Consider the following 14,162-nt stretch of genomic DNA (forward strand, 5'->3'; position numbering starts at 1 on the left):
AAACTGATGCGGCAACCCGGAGGCACGACCGAGTAAATCCTGGCCGCTCGCGAACGGCTGCGCGCGGTGACTTGGCGACCGCGATTGAAGCCGGCCCGCCGGCTGGAGCCCGCCTGACACTGCGGAGCCCGAGGCGGCTGTGAAACCTGACCTGACCCCGGGGATTCCCAGGCCCGCGGAGATCGGAGGTGAGGAGGTCGCCCTGACGCCCTTGCTGCGGAGCTGGGGGCCACCGGCGAACACTGTGTGGTGCTGCCTGTGCGCGGAGTGGGGGAGCGGAGCGGCCATCCACCGGAGATAGCAGATCGGGGGAGGATCGGGGCTGCAGCCGAGGAGCGACGCCGCCATTTTGTACTGTGACTGGGGCGACTGAGCAGAAAATGTGCTCCCGCTGCGCTGCATAGCCCATGCTGTACATGCCCCTTGATTGCTGCACCCTGAGGCCCCGGCTGTTCACCGCTGGATGTACGGGTGTTGATCGCACCCTGGCGCCAGGGCTCCGCTCCCGGGCATAGAACGACGTGCTGACGGCCTCGGCCTGCTCCCGCCGGAGCCTCCCACGCTCTGTGTCCTCGCCTTGGAGACCGTAGACCACACTTGGAGGGGTCGCCGTCGGACACTGGGCAGCCCACTGGTTTTGGGGCTTCTGTCCCCTTGCTCCCTTTTGCAACGCCTCGAGCTGTGCCGGCCAGTCCTAGGGGCCTACGCAACGCGCCGGTGAGCGCTTCCTGCCGCGGACTGCGCTTCGCGCCCAGCACGGGTCGAAGATGGGGGGCACAAAGGACGCAAAACAGACCAAATTGGCTTTCGACCACAAACAGAGGGCCAAGCAGCAGGCGGTGGACACGGGGGCCACGTCGTCACCCCCAAAGAGCCCCGCAGCCGAAGTCGATTTTGGCGCTTTGATGATGGAGGTCAGATCTAGCCTAAAGAGCATAGACGCAAAACTGGATGCCATGGCTGTACAACTGGAGGCGGTAAAATCCAAAGTGGAAGTGCACGAAACGCGGCTAGACTGCCTAGAAAGCAAACATACCGAATGTGCCGAGTTTCAGCAGCAGGCGAAAAACCACATCACAAATATTGAGCGCGAACTGGAGGCCATGCGAGCTAAGGCGGACGATCTGGAAGCGCGTTCCCGGAGGTCCAATGTCCGAATTACGGGCATTCCAGAGACGGACAACACCGGAAAGATGGAGGTCTTTGTGTCTGATTTGTTACACGAGCTGTTTGATCCGGACCTGTCCCAGGTATTCACGGTGGAGAGGGCGCACAGGACACTGGGCAAGAGACCGCCACCAGGCGCCACCCCACGCCCTATATTGGTCAAGCTACTCAACTTCCAGGATAGGGACCGCATCCTGCAGCTGGCCCGGGAAAAAGGCAAGATCATCCATAAGGGGAATCACATCTCGTTTTACCCTGATTTCACCCCCCTCGTCCAGGCAGCCAGAAAGGAGTTCATACCTGCGAAGAAGCTCCTGATGCAGGCCGGAGTCCAATACTCCTTGCTCTACCCAGCAAAACTGAAAATCTTTCATGAACGAACTGCTCACTTCTTCACTGACGCCAAGGAGGCCCTAAAGTTCGCTAAACACATCGGAGGCCCTGGTGCCAGACGCAAATCGCCGAGGTTGGAGGAGGACGTGGCCCGCATAAGCGACAACGATTGAGGTACAGGGGGTGCAGTCATCTGGGTTTGTCCCTTCCACTACAGTTGACATTTGCTGGACTGTTTGGTCCCCTCTAGATGTGCACTGGGGCCGCTACTAGACCTGTTGGAGCTGGCCCGCTCGTGTCGGGTGGGTCTTGGTTGCTGATTGTGTCGCAGGTCTGGGGCGCACTGGACGGCATACTACTCCGGTGCTGTGTGTTCCATACCGCTGGGCGCCCCTCGGGTGTCGCGTGGGATCTTCAGTGTGCGGCCACCCTGTGCATTCAGGGGTGTCAGCTAGGAGCACCTCGCCCCATGGGGAATCTCCTGTTGTTTTTGTTCTCGATTGACTCAAGTGCGTTTCAGAGCACGTATGGGATTTTAGCGCAACCTATTTGGGGGGTTGGCGTGGGTGGGGGTTGGGAGGGACTTTTGTTTGTTTGTTTACCGGTGCTGGTGCAGTGCATTGCAATTTATCATTACATGTCCGTGCTGCGCGGGGGCGAGCGGTGGTCTGGGCCTGTTGGTGTGGTGTGGGGGGGCGGGGAGGCGGCCTGGTCGCCTTGGCTGTGCCGTCAACATGGGGGGAGTTAAACTGTGGACTTGGAACATTCGTGGCCTTGGGGACTATAAAAAAGCCAGGTTGATGCATACTATGTTGACTAGACACAATGTAGACATTTGCTTGTTACAGGAAACTCACATTAACTCTGCCCCATCGCCCAGGCTAACACACCACAGGTGGTCGCATGTATATTCCGCTATATACTCTAACTATGCCCGGGGGGTGGCTGTCCTCGTACGGAGGGGGCTGGACTGGAGAGAGCATCATTGTGTACTGGATAAGGAGGGTCGTTATGTACTGGTTCATGGCTCATTGCAGGGTAGGCCACTGGTTTTAGCCGCTGTATATGGCCCCAATGTGGATGACCCTGAATTTTTCCGAAATGTCTGGGCGCAAATTGTGTTGCTTGATTGTGACCTGATAGTGGTGGGGGGTGATTTCAATGTGGTGTTGGATGATGAATTGGACAGAAGGGGCACTAGTAGGCCTACACATACGAAGGCGAGACAGGCGTTGCTGGATGTGCTTGAGGAGGGGAGACTGACTGATGTGTGGAGACTCCGACACCCCGGAGAGAGAATGGGGACCTGTATTACGTGCCACCACGACGCTTGGTCCCGTCTGGACTTTTGGCTGCTGTCCCCTGAGGTGGCTACCTGGGTGGGGGAGGTGGAGATTCAGGCTAGGTCGCTTTCGGACCACGCCCCCTGCATGCTAGAACTGCGTATACCCAACGTGGCCCCTAGGGCGTTTTCGTGGCGACTGCCGCCCCACGCTCTTACGGATCAGGTGTTCACGGAAGAAATTAGGGAGGACATTGTTAAGTACTTCGAGGACAATGAGGGTTCAGCCTCCTCTGAGGCCGTGGTGTGGGACGCCTTTAAGGCGGTAATACGGGGCCAGTGCATAGCTCGGCGGGCGGGGGTGCTACACTCCATACGCCGGACACTGGCTAAGTTAGAGCAAGAACTCAAAGAGCTGGACTCGGCCTTCTGCCGGGACCCGACGTTGGCTAATGCAGGTAGTCTCAAAACAAAACTATTGGAATACAATGAGGAGGCGCAGAGAGAGGTGAAGTTCTTGGGGAAACAGGCGGAAGCTCGTAGATACGGGGAGGGTGATAGACCGAGCAGAACACTGGCTAGGCTGATTGCTCCCCAGACTCAGGCGCACTATATACACACCATCATGTCCAGCGAGGGGACGCAGGTCACGGGCCAGGAGGCGGTGCTGAAGGCCTTTGCTGACTTTTATGCCTCTCTATACACGTCCAAACACTCGGCTGCCTCGACTTCCCTGGACGATTTTCTTGACTCTATAGCCCTTGTCTGGTTCAATGACAACCATAGGCAATACATGGACCTGCCTGTCTCGGCTCAGGACATAGCTCAGGTCATTAAAAGCATGCCGGCTAATAAGGCTCCCGGCCCCGATGGCCTTACCACAATGTTTTACAAGACATACGCTGAAGAACTAGCTCCGAAATTGCACTCTGTATTCGTGGAGGCGCTAGAGCTGAATGCCCTCCCAGACTCCATGCGCGAGGCACTCATTGTCACTCTCTTAAAGCCCGACAAAGACGAACTATATCTGGACTCCTATCGTCCCCTCTCTCTCATAAATGTAGATGCCAAAATCTTTGCCAAGGTCATAGCGGACAAACTACAGCCGCTGCTGCCGATCATTGCTCTCCCAGACCAGTCGGGGTTTATCCCTGGCCGTGCCACCTCGCACAACCTCAGAACGCTATTCTCCATCCTACATTATCTTCACCCCTCCGTCCAGGCCGCGGTCGTGTTCTTAGACGCGACTAAGGCCTTTGATTCGTTAGAATGGTCGTACCTCTTTCGTATCTTGAGCAGGATGGGATTCAGTCGTAACTTTATTAATCTCATCCAATTGCTATATGACAGACCCCGTGCGCGGGTGCGAGTGAATGGCCTGGTGTCCGAACCCTTTCCCATCTCCAGGGGGACTAGACAGGGGTGCCCTCTGTCGCCCCTCCTCTTCGCTATTGCGATGGAACCACTGGCGGCCAGAATACGCCAACACCACACGGCGAGGGGGATAGGCTTCAGCTCTCGCAGCCTGCTGATCTCGCTTTATGCAGACGACGTTACTCTGTATGTCTCCAACCCCGCAGAGAATTTGAATCCCCTGCTCCGAGAATTTGTACGTTTCGAGGGACTGGCGGGCGTGTCTATAAACTGGTCCAAGTCCGTTGCATTCCCTCTCACTGACGAGACAGCTCCACCTCCTTCGGACTACCCCCTCCGTTGGGAGACCGATGCGGTCAAATACTTGGGTATTTGGATTAGTCGGGACACGCAGGAACTATGGTCTCTAAACTTCGGCAGAACGGTCGACTGGCTGGAGCGGAGGGTGGAGGTTTGGAACAAGCTTCCCCTGTCCCTGGTGGCGAGGGTGGCGCTGGCGAAGATGGTAGTTCTCCCGAAATTCCTTTATCTGTTCGTTAATCTCCCGTTGCCCATGACTGCATGCTTCCACGCACGAGTCCGCTCCCTACTTGTGTCTCTGGTGTGGGCTGGGCGGCAGGCGCGGACCTCTTGGGCTTTGCTCACGCTCCCGCTGCGGCAGGGGGGCCTTGGAGCGCCTGACCTTAAGCTTTACTCGCTGTGCGCTCAGGCTCAATTTCTACACTTCTGGGCGTTCCCCACCCCCTACCAGCCGCACGTGGCGGTGGAATTGGCCGCGGTTGCCCCGCTGCCGCTCCGGGTGGCGTTGTATGGCAGGGTTTCCCGCCCCTCGAAGGAGGTGGACACCGTTGAGATGATCCGCTGGTCATGGAAGGAGCTACGCCGGAGGGCGGGCCTTCCCTTGCTCTATGCGCCGGCCATACCGCTGCGAAGCAATCCGATGCTGCCTTGCCTTAGCGCTAGGGGAGATACTCTTACGCTCCAGGGTAGACGGGTGGCCACTTTCGCTGACCTTTACCCTGATGGGACGTTTGGTGAGTTGGGTGTCCGCTCGGACGGCCAGCCTACCTCGTTCTCGGACGAGCTCCTGTATCACTCTCTCCGGGAGTCCTGCAAAAAGATGTGGCCTCAATTCCCCGAGGAACCCCCGCAACTGGATGCCCTTCAAAACTTGCTGTCACGACCCTCCCCCGCGAAGCTGGTGTCCAGGCTGTACAACTGCATGCAGGAGCAGGCACCGCTCACCGTGCCTAGGGCCAAACAGGCTTGGGCCACAGATCTGGACGACGCCCTGTCAGATGCCATGTGGGAATATTGCTGTAAGCAACTCACAGAGCTGTCACCGAACTATAGACTCCGACTGGTCCATTTTAAATTCTTGCACCGGTACTACCGCACGCCAGTGCTGCTGCATCGCATGGGGATCCGCACTGACGCTTCCTGTTGGAAGTGTGGCGGAGCTGACGCGTCCTTCATTCATGTGGCGTGGAGCTGCCCTAAGCTAGTTGAGTACTGGTCGAGCATCTTTGAGGCCATCAACCGCATTTTAAACAGGACTGATGAGCCCTCTCCGCTTTTGGGGCTCCTGGGATACGTTAAAGACACCGTACCCGCTGACAGGAAACTGCACGCGATGCTGCTACTTTACGCTAAACGTCAGGTGGCGATACACTGGGGCCGTGGAGCCCTGCCTACGTTCGCCGCATGGGTTCGTGACGTTGCGTATGGTCAGACGCAGCTCACGACCTACTGGGAGTCGATGCCCACCGCATCTAGGCCCAATGACATCTGGGAACCCTTCCTGCAGTGGACAAGAGAGCGGGCGGGTTCGGCTGCATCTGTGGACTCCCCCGGGACGGGCGTTTCGGATGACATGGGGTAGGCCTTTGAGCCCTACCCACACCGTGATGAGTGGATGGATGCCTGCTTGGTGGGTGCGCCTGGGGGTAGCGGAGTGTGTTGCTTTTGCCGGATCCCGTGCCTGCCGCATGCCTGTTGGATTTGTCGTGTTGCCTCCCCTCCCCATCCGGGAGATCTGCTGCCTTGTCCTGCTGCGTCCCCTCCCCCCCCCCCCCCCCCTGCCCTATGGCTGCTGCCCTGTGCTCCTCCTACAGCCACCGATGATACTTGTGGTCGTCCCTCCAGGACGGACGGGTCCTAGTACGTGAGCCCCTGCGTGAGCAAGCTGTGATGTCTGTTGGTTTATTGCACTAGTTCTGCACCGAAAGTTTTCTGTTTCCCTCCGATTGTTGCGGGGGGGTTGGGAGAAAAGGTTGCTGTGGGTGATCTATCTATACATTGCCTTTTACATGAGCTGCGGTCCCAGTCCTCGCTGGAGCGATTGGACGGGACCGGGTGCCTAGGATTTGTTTTTAGTCCACGAAGCCCACAAATGTAAGACCTTCCACTCTTCACTGACTACGCCATTGTACCGCTCATCAATGGCATTGGTGTGTATCTCCCTGTATGTTACGATGTTGACATTACTTATGACTTCTGCCATGCTGCGCCTTAATTGGACACACTTGTCGATATCGCGGCCTGCCTCCGGGTTGTTGGCGTGACGCAGTGTAATCATTACTTTGCTAAATAAAGGTCTTTCAAAAAAAAAAAAAAAAAAAAAAAAAATGTTCTTCCTAGAGAGAGATCCGAGTTTTGTCTAGTGGAAGGGTTGACTCCTGGAAAGGTAGCACAGAGGGTTCATGTGCCTGCTGCAAAGAACATGTACCATGCAGTTCACAAAGTGCACTGCTTTAATGGGGAGACCATGATGAATGGTCATTTAATGTCAGCTGTAGATGATGGATCCCTGAACAGTGTCATGTATGTGCATGTTTGCATTGTGCTGAGGGGATTACCAGGTAATTATTCACGCAGCTCGCTGATGGATGTCACATGCGGTTTTTCTGAGTCCCCAGATAGATCATGCAGTCTGTGTGTTCTCTTTTGTACTGCCAGTCACCGGTGTATTCAACTGTGTAGCCTTGGACCGTGTCATGTATGTGCATGTAACTTACGTAGTATCGCCGCTAATAGTTACCTCGATCATGCGTCTCACGGACCTCTTTCAAGTGCTCTCCGTCCTTTTTCCTCAGCAACCCCCTCTCCCCAGGGGCGGCAATCTGAGTGAGAGCCCCGGGCGCCACAAGCTCTAGCTACACCTCTGAATCTTCCCCATCGGTTGAGGAACCAACAGGGATGCCCACCATCACCTCTGCTATTTGTTATTTATAAGAACACCGAAAAACGCGAATTAAACGGTTAACAGCAAAATTGCCCCTTTACTGGTTAAGCATAGGACAGAGACACTAGTAAATGATATTGTGAGGCTTTGATGAGCCATTTATATCAGTCGGTGGATTTTGCGTTAGATGAATTATTGTTGCTGTCCTTTCAGTAAATAGATTTACTATGGGGCTCCAGCCAGTGGCACGAACATTGGCAGGCTGTATAGTGCCAGGAAGATGATTATGTGATTGAGGCTTTATTTACACCGGGTGGAGTCAATCCCCCAGTGACTAACATTCGATAAAGGGAACTGAATCTAAGTCAAAGGGCCGGGCATCAGGTGAAGTAACTACTTTAATTAAGGAGCCATTCATTTCGAGGTCATTTTGTTTAGAAGCGATGTCGAACAGCATTATATGTGCTCTAATGACGTCGAGGAGAGTTAGTTGTTCTGGTAATAAATATATAATGTTAATTTGGTATCCGTATAGGAATCACAACGTTTTCATGTTAATGATGGAACCAATTAGCTTTTCATATAATTTGGTATGCCATGCGTTGTGGTTGGGTATTTTATTGCAGAAATAACATCTTTCTCACTCAAAATGGTTGCATTATAATACTGCATAATAGTAGAAATATGCCAAGAAGAGGCCGGATAAGAGCCACCCTGGCAGATTCTCAGGGATCGATCATATTTACCACTTGGGGTCAAAGGGGTTTGTTTAGTAACACTGGATGTCCAAACAAAGCATGATATATCTGCTGACCCTACATTTTAGAGGGACGTCTGCTGCTCATTAGGGTAATATACAGGCTTGAAGAATGATGCTGTAAAGATATGCTTCTCCTGCAAGGTTTTACATCGTAAAAGAGGCTCTATCCACTGAGATAGTGTGTACTGCAAACAGTAACTTCTTGGTAAGAAGGTTCATTTACTCAATTTCTTGATGATGCTATCAGCTATGTTTGCTTAAAAATACTTTTAATAAAAAGGTTGTTCCATCTCCCGCCTTTAGGGGGTGCTACTCCCATACACTGTCTTAGGCGATTCTCACATGTCTTTCCTCCACACTTCGTTCCGCCTCCGCCTGTGTTTAGGGTCCACTTTAAACCCGGACCTAAGCATTCTCTTCCCCCCCTCAACTGGGCGTACTAATAATATGACACTCTCCACAATTGGCTAGCCAAGCCCAGCCCCACACTACACAATTCAAGTAGTCCCTATAAGCACTTAACACTGTTCCTAGTAAAGCTGTGGATCCTTAGCCCCATTATGGCATCACACCCCACCCTTACCACAACAGGGTATGCATGCATAAATAAATACACAACACAACTTTTGTTTGGGAAAATATTGCTGCAGGTTTATTCCATACAAAAGTATGCAATATGGTGGGTTATGTTACGGGCGATCCAAGGGCAGGCAGCTGTACCAACCTATGCTACCCTGCCCGCCTGATGAGCCAAGCACTGTGGAGAAACCAATCAGCGCTACCCTTATGGGGGGTGATCCCCTTACTGGATCACGTGACACATTGGTCCCTTATTACTCACACCCCTTTCAGGGCGGAGCGTAGCAAGGCAAACCCCCGGTTGTTCAGGCCCACTACCGCACGAAGGACTAACGGGGCGCCAACGTAGTTGTTCCAGGACCCTCCACACGAGGTTCCTGTGATTTGGCTCTGGCACTCCTATTGTGCTCTTGCAGAGGTAACCTTTCTGTACCCATATGCTTCCAGATCGCCCTGTAACTCCACCTGCAACGACAAAGAAAACATTACAACATCCTATGTACTTCGCCTGCCAACCCCACGCCGGGTAAGCGGTAGGGTGGGAGACGGCGTGCCTGGCGCAAAGAGGACGCCAAGATGGCTGGGGGAGGCATAAATACCTCCCCCTCCTCTACGTGCCGGAAGTGACGCGTCTGATAAGAGGACTCCTCCTAGAGTCCCCCATTATTAGTGGGGGTGGGGAAATGCCCAAATGGGACTAAGGGGGGCCGTGGGCAGCCGCATTTCACACGTACCCCTCCACCCACCCCTCCCCTCCTGTATCCTCACCTCACATCGTTTTTTTATTTTAGGTACACCTACAAATATGCACATTTGTATATATACACATCTGATTACTGTTGTGGTGTTTGCTGACTAAAACCCAATACAATTCTAATGAGGTGATGGTTTTTAGTTGCTTAAGACCTTATCTACCACCATGAATTCACGAGTAATAATTTTCTTAAACATGTTAATTGCTCCTGGAACAAACAAGAAAACATTTCCACAAGTTTCTAAATCAAACCGTAAATGAAGTGCACATTATGTAATAGGTTTGACCTCTGCTTGTAGAATGAAGGTCTCTAGAACCTACGACTAGAGCATATCATGTGGAAATGTGAGGTATATGAAAACTTGTATGAGAAAGTGCAGTATTTGATCCATTCTATTATTCTTTTTTTATATTTGGATTGTGAAAGTCTTACACAAATGGTTATAATTATTTGGTAATATGAACGTTGAATTTTTGTATTCATGTAATGTAACTTCATTTTGATATGCAAAATGAAAAGTAATTTTATGTTTTTTACAATGTAAAAAACATTAGTAGAGGGTACAAGCCTTAAACCATATTGAATTTGCTTTTCCTGACCCCACTAACCTGCATGAGGAATGCCCCAGTCCATAGGAACTGCCATCTATTGCTAAACATGCTGAAACTTGTGGATTAAAACAGGATTTCCTATTAATATACTACAGCATCATTTAAAGTCACTGTTAGATCACTAAACCCACTGAAAGGCAGCACCCTTCATGAGTAATTTCCACTATGCTGGCAAACTCGATAAAATGTGCAGAAACCTCTACCATGCAAAAAGAGTCAAAGTTGTTTGCGTTTGTGCTCGCTGGGTGATGTTTCTCAACAAGATTTACTGGGGTGTAAAACAGCTGCGGCTCCTCCGCTATGGCAGAAGAGCATCACCCCCCTGCTGGTCAGCTGAGGGAAAGGAAAATTAAAATGGTAATCAAACAGTATTAATATCATTTTATCTTTCCTCTGGACGGAGCCGAGCCATTGGGGTGAGGCGGGGCCATGCCACGACAGTCACGGAAGGGGAGTGGTGGTCAGCACTGCTGGCAGCGCACATGACGGTTTGGCTGGCCATCTTAGGACGGCAAAACCGTCATGCACATTGACATCTCCTCAACCCGAGCTGCATTGCCGGGAGGATAGAACAGCAGGCGTGGACTCCCAGTCCCCTTTAGAGCTGAAAACAAGGGCGTTCAGACCAATCCCAGTGCTTCTCTCATGCTGGCCAGCATGAGACAAGTGCTGGGATTGGCCGTGGGGAGTCTGGAAACCTCAGCATTGGCTGTGGGGAGTCTGGGAAGCTCAGTATGTACACAGCAGGAGGGAGAAGAGCGGCAGAACAGCAATCGGCGAGGAGCAGGTGTTATTTTTTGTTGTTTCTTTTTTTAATATCCATCCGCCCCTCCCTACCCCATGCACCTCTCGCACCTCTCCCACCTCACCACTCTGCCACGAGACCAGCCGCTACTGGTCTAAAACCCTCAATGCTAAGGCCGCTCGAGTATTCAATCTCTCTTCTGGCACATCTCATAAACCTGCATCTTCCTCCACTTGTACTCCGTTCGTTGTCTTGGAAGTTGGCCAGCACCTTCAGAAGACGTTAATCCTATTCTTGCGTACTATTGTTACATAGTAGAACATCATTTTAGTAAAAGATAATCCTCCCTCTAAATTGTGTGTGCACTGTAAAAAAGGTGTCTATCTAACGCACTCCTAACATTTGCAACATAAGGCAAGTTTATTTTTTTAATAACTGTTAGAAATTGGGTTTCTGGTTGGCAAAGATCTGCACCCTGTCCAAGCAGGAAACACAACCCGAGTCAGGGTAAGTCAGATACACAGCTTAAATTAACGCGTGCTCACCGTCTGGTAGCTTGACACAGAGCCGTCCGAGTTAACTTGGGACAATGTATAAAGAATTTGTGCAACACTAAAAACAATAAACAGTGAAAACACCACACAAAAATATACTACACCTGGTTAGGAAAATAGAGCCTAATTTATTGACCAAAACGACAAACTTCTAATTAGTAGAACCAGAGTTATTAATTATTAAAGAATATCCTGAAATATAGTGCTTAAAAGACTAAAGCGCCAACCGGGGCTACCTGGTCGAGCTGGACTGGGTCAAACCTGAAAGTTCAGGTTGTCTGCAATAGAGTGTGGGTCGGATTCAGGGACCAGTCTTGGCCCGCTAAAACAGGACCTTAGTTCAGGGTTGCGCCGATGTCAAACGTGAGATGTAAGGAGCATAGGAAGCGATGCGTCGGAATTGATCCTGGAGATGTAGGGGATGCGTCAGTTCCGAGATGCGCAAATTGAATATGCGTTGTCGTTGAACCCCTCTGATGTAGGCGATACGTCATTGTCAAGCTGCGCAGCTGGTGATGCAATGTCTCTGAAGCCCACTTCCAAGACTCGAGGACTGGATTGTCACCACATGGCAGAGCAAAACTCTCATATTGCAGAGTCCAGGTGCTGGCTGAAATGTGGAAGGCTTTGATGTCCCTGAGACTTCCAACAGGAGTCAGACAAGCCCTTTGAGCATGGAGAGATGCAGGTCCAGTCCTTCTCACTCCCAGGGCAGCATGCAACAGGTCAGCACAGCAGACAGCAGTCCAGCACAGTGACAGTCCTTTCAGCAGCACAGCAGTCCTTCTTCCTGGCAGAGTATCCACATGTCCAGAAGTGTGCTGAGTTGGTGGTGTCAGGGTTCCACTACTCATACCCAATAAAGCCTTTGAAGTGCATAGAGTACTTGCCCTTTCTGCCTTGGCTTCAGACTCACTACATGGGGTTACACTCTCCTTTGTGTTGGGACAGGAAGCAGCTCTTTCAGGTGTAAGTGTAAGCTCCTCCCTCCTATCCTGCTAAGAATGGCCCATCAGGATGTGGATGGCCCTTCAGTCACACCTAAGCTCCCTTTGTGTGTGGCTGTCTAGAGGGAATGTGGATTCCGAGGCAGGGAGCACACAGAGAAAATTGAAGCTGCATACTGTTTAACCGGAGGTGGACAGACAACGTTTTATTTCTTTTGGCAAACGGGAAATGGAGGCCCGGGTGGACCAGATGGCGTGCACCATCTAAGGTAGCACCATCAAGAGTGCAAGCACCAGAACGCGGAGGGTGCCCAAACTCACGGATCGGTACCGACTCTGAGATAAAGAACAGATCCATTGATGTGACGCAAGCACATAGATATTGCTTTACCCTTGTCCTGAGGAGGCCTGAAGAAATTGACAGCTGAAACGCGTCCGCGTCGACAGCTTTTCGATAGAGGAGTCACCATTAATGCAAACGTGTTGAATTATTTAGAAGCACATTTCTGAAAGGATAGAGAGGTGTGGTACCTTGTGTGCTAGAAGGACTACCTCTAAGTGTATCACCCAGATATTATGGGTGAACACTGGTGTTTCTAATTTCTTGTTAGGGTATTGGAGAAACTGTGTTTTGTATATATATACATATCTGTATGTTTTATGTTGATCATTGTATATATTGTTGTATGTCTTTTGATCAATTTATTTTTGAAGTGATTTGTGGGTCAGAGACTGGTCCAACGACATGTGTGTGAAACTAAATCATTTGTAACTTTTGTGTAAACTAAATAGTAACGTTAGGGTAATTAATAGTGCCCTAACCGAGAATACATTTGAGATTCATCCCGCCATATTTCCTTGTTATTCATCTATTCGATGTTCTTTGCCCAGGTATAGGAGGGTCATTTAGGCATACCCCTGTTTTTTCCCTTTGTCTAGAGGGAAGGCACAAAGCCCAGCTGTCACCCACTCCAGACTTGTATTCAGAGACAGACAGAATGCACCAAATGGCTAAAGTAACTAAATGCAACTGTCTAAAAGTGGCATTTTCAGAATTACAATTTAAAATCTAACTTCCCCACGAATTAGGATTTTAAATTGTGATTCCAGAACCACCAAACTTGGAGGTCCCATCTCTTTCCAATTGGAAATTACACCTAAATGGTGTAATAAGGTAATCCCAATGTTAACCTATGAGAGAGATAGGCCTTGTAGTAGTGAAAAACAAATGTAAGAGTTTTTCACCACCTTGACATGCTAAACTTAAAAGTACATGTCTAATGTTTTAAATAAACTGCACCCTTCCCTTGGACTAACCTTAGGGGTGACATTTATACATTAAAAAGGAAGGTTTGGGCCTGGTAAGGGTGTTAACTTGTCAGGTCGATGTGGCAGTTTAAAACTGCACACACAGGCTTTGCAGTGAAAGGCCTGAGACATGTTTAAAGGGCTACTTAGGTCGGTGGCGCAATCAGTGCTGCAGGCCCACTAGTAGCATTTAATTTACAGGCCCTGGGCACATTTATTGCACTTAACTAGGAACGTACAATTAAATTAAATATGTCAGCTGTGGATAAGCCAATGTTACGTTGTTTTAAGTACAGATCATGTGCACGTTAGCACTGGTTAACAGTGGTAAAGTACCCAGAGTCATAAAGCCAACAAAAACGAATTCAGCAAGAAACTGAGACGAGGAAGGCAAATGGTTTGGGGTGACCCTGCAGAAAGGGCCAGGTCCAACAATAACCATCCAATGGTCATTGAACCCATTGACATCAGCACCAGCCAGGAGCACCATTAACCACCACCCCCACCCCCTTTTAGTAGCTTGAGCGGAAATGGTGTCACTGGTCAAATCAGTGTAATATGAA

The 14,162-nt window shown here is 50.7% G+C and overlaps 1 protein-coding gene across 1 annotated transcript in view; it reads left to right on the forward strand.

The window, feature by feature from the left end:
• TBXAS1 (thromboxane A synthase 1) overlaps window positions 1–14,162 on the forward strand; it is a 405,845-nt gene that overhangs the window by 77,772 nt on the left and 313,911 nt on the right. The gene's annotated exons all lie outside the window — the stretch shown is intronic.

This window comes from Triturus cristatus, chromosome 4_1, assembly GCF_964204655.1.
Source record: "Triturus cristatus chromosome 4_1, aTriCri1.1, whole genome shotgun sequence".
Taxonomy (NCBI): domain Eukaryota; kingdom Metazoa; phylum Chordata; class Amphibia; order Caudata; family Salamandridae; genus Triturus; species Triturus cristatus.